Source organism: Chinchilla lanigera, unplaced genomic scaffold (assembly GCF_000276665.1).
Source record: "Chinchilla lanigera isolate Chin_1 unplaced genomic scaffold, ChiLan1.0 scaffold00100, whole genome shotgun sequence".
NCBI lineage: Eukaryota > Metazoa > Chordata > Mammalia > Rodentia > Chinchillidae > Chinchilla > Chinchilla lanigera.
The window spans coordinates 7,315,023-7,321,022 of NW_004955501.1; the positions used below are offsets into that span (position 1 = coordinate 7,315,023).

Consider the following 6,000-nt stretch of genomic DNA (forward strand, 5'->3'; position numbering starts at 1 on the left):
ACAGGCAAAAGCCTCTCCTCAGCCAAACTTTAGCTAGGCTTCTCTGAGCCCTCTTCTCAACTAGGCCTCAACTATGACCTCTAAAGACTTGAGTTAACACTGACATAGCTGCCAGCAGCTCCTGTTCCCATTCCTAAAATGATGGAACCCTTATCCTTAGAGCACCTGCCCAACAAAATGCAAAGCTGCCAGAAGAATTTAAATTTGTATAGCTGGACGTGGTGGCTAATGTCTGTAATTCCAACATTCAAGGAGGCTGAGGCAGGAAGATTGTAAGTTCAAACCAGGCTGGGAAATTTAGCAACACAGTGAGACCCTGTCTCAAAATTTTAAAAAAATAAAGGACTAGAGAGGTAGCTCAGCAAGAAGGCCCTGGGCTGAACCCACAGTACCACAGGAGGAGGAGGAGGAGGAGGGGAAGAAGAACAATTTAATGCTCCAGCCAACAGCAGAAGATAAGGCCCTTGTCTCCTTGCCTAATTTTGTCTAATTTTGACAGAAGTCTAATTTTGATAAGCAGTAGTCACAAATCCAATGGGTTTCACGTGGACTAACTTCTATTTCCCAATTTTTATAATTTCTCACTTCCCTAACTCTGCTGCCCCCACCATCCCAGGCCCATCCTTCCAACACAGCCAGTCAGCTCGCACAAATTGGTATGGAGCTCGGCTGCTAACCCCATTATTAGTTTTTACGGAATAGAATCTGTTTTCACTGCTTTAAATATCTGGCTGTGTTTGTCTTTCACATCACTCAAGGACAACCACTTCAAAGAAGACAATTAACGCATACAACTCCAAGCAAAATTATTTTTATTATTACCTAAAAGTGTATGCACATAAACGTAAAAGTCTAAATGGAACCCTAACATGTATATATGTTAAAAAATAAGCCAATAAAATTAAAACCAGTGATACTAATTTAATGTACTCATATTTTGGCAAAACTAAATTGTTGCTTCCACAGTGTACTTAGCATTGATGGAAACTTACAGATTCCTTTGCATTTGATGTACCCTGACTACCACGTGCCTTGGGAAGACTCAATTCTCCTTTTCTCTAATTATAGCAAAACTTTTAGCAATACACAGCAACTGTTGACCTATGCCAGGTCCCAAACACATCCTTTAAGCATTTAGTCAGGCCTTGTCCTGTCACTCACTGGTGAGAGGAAAAATAATAATTTTATTTTTAACACCAAAAACTAACCATAGTCCATATGATAAATATCTGAAGTTTCACAGTGGTCTCTGGTGTAATAATCTTTCTACCTATGGTTGTAGTAATATTCTTTAATTACCATAGAAATGAAAACAATATTAAATTCTCACCAAGGACTCTCATATAGATTGTATAAATACACAATCCCTTGTACCTTAAGTATCTGAAAACATAGAGACAATTTGAGAAGTGTTCTCTGAAGAAGAAGGTGGGATAAGTGCAACTGAGTTTGGCTTTTACAAGATATAAAACATGGGTCCCTTGAAGAATGGGAGGGATGCTTGCCGTGATGACTGGGAGCAGCAGAGGAAAACATGAAGCTACGCACAGACTGTTTATGGCAGAGTTCTCTTTAGCTGCAAAGGAAAAGCATTCATAAACAGTGAGACAGTCAAAAAGAAAGCGCTTGTAATCAAACAACATGAGGTCAAGTAACTCCCTTGTAATGCATTTTTTATTTCTTTTCTGTGCAAAGTGCAAATATTTGCTTAGCATTTTTCCCCTTCCATAAGGGGCATAACAAGTCAAAAGTATATCATTCACTGGCAGCCTAGCTCAGAGGAGTTTCCTGCTGACTTTTCTGGGCATAGGAGATCAAAGTTTGTGGAAATTCAAAACTATAATGAATTGAATATTTAACTCCTTAGCAAAAAGACTATATTTCCTTCTCATTCTCCAAATGTGCCATATCTCTTCATCTTTTAATCCTAGAGTTTAATCAGAATTCTATTGCCTTGGGTAAGCTATATTATTATAATGTCTATATAAGTTATGAGAACATGCTTTTACAATAGATCATAAGATCCTGTGAGGTATACACGGGTGCTCTTCACAGAAAAGGCGGTGTGTGTACGTTTCTAGTCCCAGATTCCCTTTCCCATTCAAGAGAAATCTAGAAAATCTTTCTTTCATACAAAATAAGGGGAGAACTTTTAAAACAAGAAAAAAGACCTTTCAATACTTCATAAATTTTCTTAATGTGGTAAAACTTCTCCAGTGGCAGAAAAATAATAATCAATATGTTGCCACTTCCATCCTAGATAGCTTAGAGGAGGAGGAGCAGAGAATAAGGGAAAGAAGGGGAAAGAGAGAAAAAACTTAAACCATAAAGAAATCTCAGTGCAGCTGCCCTCTAGCTTCCCCCATGATCTGACGTGCATCTCTGTAGGCCATTCATAAGCACAGTTGTCTCTGACTGAGCCTTTGCCTACAGCTGTCTGCCCCAGTTGCAGTAATAGTGAAATTTGTCTCTGCATTAAAATAGCACCCCTTTTGGGAATTTATCCCCAAGTGCAATGCAGATTTTTACTGTCCACTGTCATTTTTAAACTGTGTTATTTGAAGAAATGTGAGACTCTACTTTTCACATCAGCTGCTGTGTTACCTTCTTTGAGAGCAGGCAGAACTGCTTCCCGGGGGTGGTCTTGCCACAGTGACAGCACGCTGTCTGGTGACATGGACAGTTGCTCTGTCAATCACCTCTTTTCACTCTCTTGTCAAGGAGATGAGTACAAATTGTGTGCCTCTTTCTTGCATTGATATTAGATATACAGTTTCTTATAACTATATGAATATATATTTAGATCACTGAGGAAAAATGAATGGGGTCTTCAATAATTAACTGAAAGAATGGAATAATAGACCTAATAGAATTATCAACCTCACAGTGAAATGTCCAAAGGAAACACACAAATTCCCTCTTGCCTTCTGGGTCAGAACTGTAACAAGACATGCACTAAGTGGAGGACAATTCAGTTCAGAGAAAGATGAAACACTAAAGAATAAATTAATCAGAGCACTGGGCTCCTATGATTTTCATTCTGTATATTTATCTCCAAGAAGAAGTATTTGTTTTGCATTTACTATGTTCTTTAATAAACATACTGTGGATTAATTTTCAAGGATTTAATTAAGGTTGATAAATCACTCACAGATTAAGATACAACAAATTACTATTTGCCATAACAAAGGTATTTCTGTGAAGCACTCTGATTTTAACTGATTGATATGATAATCATTTATTACTTTCTTTGGGTAAACTAGTAAAAAGTCTTTTTATGAAATGTCACATCTCATTTTAAGAAGTTCTTGATACAGTAGATATGTTCATTTTGTTTTCTTAAATTTGTCTTTGAAAAATATTTGTGTGTTTCATTGCTAAAAGTCCTCCAATAAAAGAATATCGACTTGAACTTGAACCAATATTAATGTTGCCCTTACTCCTATATTGCTGAAAGTAAATTATTTCCTTCACTAATACCACCCACAATAAAGGCCTTGATGCTAACTTCTAAGGTTTTGAAAATTTGTAGCCCCAAGTACCATTTGGTAGATTAATGGTATCTCCTCCTTCCCACATCCCAGTTTTCCAACATCAGATGGACTTTGAAACACTGAGAACTTGAAAACCCAAAGAACAACTCAACTAAGAACAACTCAACATTTTAAACCTTATCTTGGATTGGCATTTAAAAGTTTCAAATGCAAAGAACTTTAAAATTAATCCATTTTAAAAGTTAATAGGAGCGCTTAGACTCAGTTTAAAAGACAAAAGTAGAGCATGCTCAGAAGGCTGCATTACAACAAAACTGAACCGATAAAAGAACATATAAAGGACAACATAATCTCTGCATTTTAAGGCTAGAAGGAGCTTAAAAAGTCAGTTTACTCTACTTCATTTTAAAATCAGAAAGCTATTCCATATTAATTCTCTGGCTTGACATCTCAGAATGCTGTTCTTTCATACTCTACCACATCTTTTAAACAAATATCCTTCCAATGAACCTCAAATTGTAGCATGTATCAGAATTATCGAAGTTTCTTGTTTAAAATGCATATTCACAGACCAAATCAATAGAGACTCTGATTAAGTAAATTTGGATAGAGCCAAGGACTATGTTCTTTGTTGTTGTTGTTACTTGTGTTTTTTAAGTAATACATATTTTAACAAGCATCCTGAGCAACTCTGGAGGTGTTCTATAACCATACTTTGAGAAATAATGTTAGACAATGAATGCACCATATCCTTAGTATTTAGACCATCACTGAAAACATCTTGTCCAATAGTTTGAATAATTCCAAAGCCAAAAGATATACTCAGGAAAGGCAGGGTTAAATAAGACTCATCTAATAATGACATGTTTTTAAAGGCTTGCGATACTACTTAGGAGAATAGCAATTAATTGAGAGAGACAGAGAGAGAAGGGAATCCTTTACCACTTTTGTGTAAACCCTGAGGATATTTCCCTTGGATTTTGAAAGTTCTCTGTAAAGGATTACATAAAATGCAGAAAAATGTCAAGTCACATTATATTCTTTAAAGTAAAATAAGAAAATACTGTTTTTAAGTAGTTAAAAAATGCCATACACTATCATGGCACATATGTCCAGTAATATAAATGAGCACCTCTGAGTTTAGTCACTAATTCTTTTTCAAATTCTTGCAGAGTTAGTATTATTTCACTGAGTTAAATGTACAGCAATAAAAATAAAATGACAGAACTTAGTTTTATCTTAGAAGTGACATGAAATAGTGTTTTCATCTATAAAGCACTAGCCTATTTTTTTAAAAAAATAACTGAAAAAAATATTGGAAGCTAGATTTAAGCTAGGATTATTCTGATGCTATTTTTAACATTTATATTTGTATATATTCATATGTCAACTAGAGCTATATCCCAAATATCATAAATTTTATTGAGAGATGGATTGCTTTATATTAGTGTGTTTCATTGTGTGTGTGTGTGTGTGTGATAGTGGGGATTGAACTCAAGGAACATGGAGCTGCATCCTCAGCCATCTTTATTTTTTTTTTTTTTTTTCTGAGACAGGATCTTGCTAAGATATCCAAGAGTACTGTGGTTACAGGTATGCACCACCACTCCCAGCAATGTATTTCTTTCAAATGAAATTAGTTTTGCTTTTCAAGTATTAGATTAACAATTTTATTAAGCAAAAATAAGTGGTAGTGCTTTATAACCTTTTGTTGTTTAAAGGTTAAAATATTTCAGAGTTTAAACAAAGAAAGAAGATGGAAAAAACAAATGACCAAATTAAATACTATAAAAATGACAGCCTGAGTCATAACCCATAAATATGCATGAGTCCATCCTGATATAAAGAAATAAGTGAATAAACACATAAATGAAAGATAAGAAATAGCTCTTCCTTAAAGGGAAATCTTAATTAGTAAATATAAAAACAATAAGAGAAATACATAATCACAATTAAACAAATATATACCCAGAATAAAAAAATAACTGCAGGCAACTTCCATAGAAAGATGCTAAACTCAATAAGTGAAGGTTTAAGGGGAAGCAGAATATCAGCATAACCTCAAAGTATCTTCCCCCGAGATACTTATCAGTCAGAGAGGGCACATAACAACTTCACAGTGGAGAATCCAGATGCCAGAATCTTAACCAAGTGATCAAAATTAGTGTCAGAGCAATAAGATGTGCCACAGATCCTGTACCCGCTGATATGGCGTGTTGAGAAGAACACAGTACTCATCTGAGGATGGAACCCCAATCTAATCATGAGGAAGCATTAGAAAAATCCCAAACTGACAGACATTCTGCTATAAAATAACTCACTAGTCCTCATAAAAAGTCCTTTGAGGTTACCAAGGTTCAAATATAATGGGCCAGCCCTTCCATAGATCCTGCAGTCAGAAGTCATTTCTAGGGGCTGGGGATTTAGCTCAGCGGCAAAGCGCCTGCCTGGCAAGCGCAAGGTCGTGAGTTCGGTTCCCGGTACCGGAGAAAAACCAAAAAAAAAA

At 35.7% G+C, this 6,000-nt stretch overlaps 1 protein-coding gene across 5 annotated transcripts in view; it reads right to left on the minus strand.

Annotated features, from left to right (window-relative positions):
• Positions 1–6,000, minus strand: part of Nek11 (NIMA-related kinase 11) — a 267,222-nt gene that overhangs the window by 207,165 nt on the left and 54,057 nt on the right. The window lies entirely within an intron of this gene.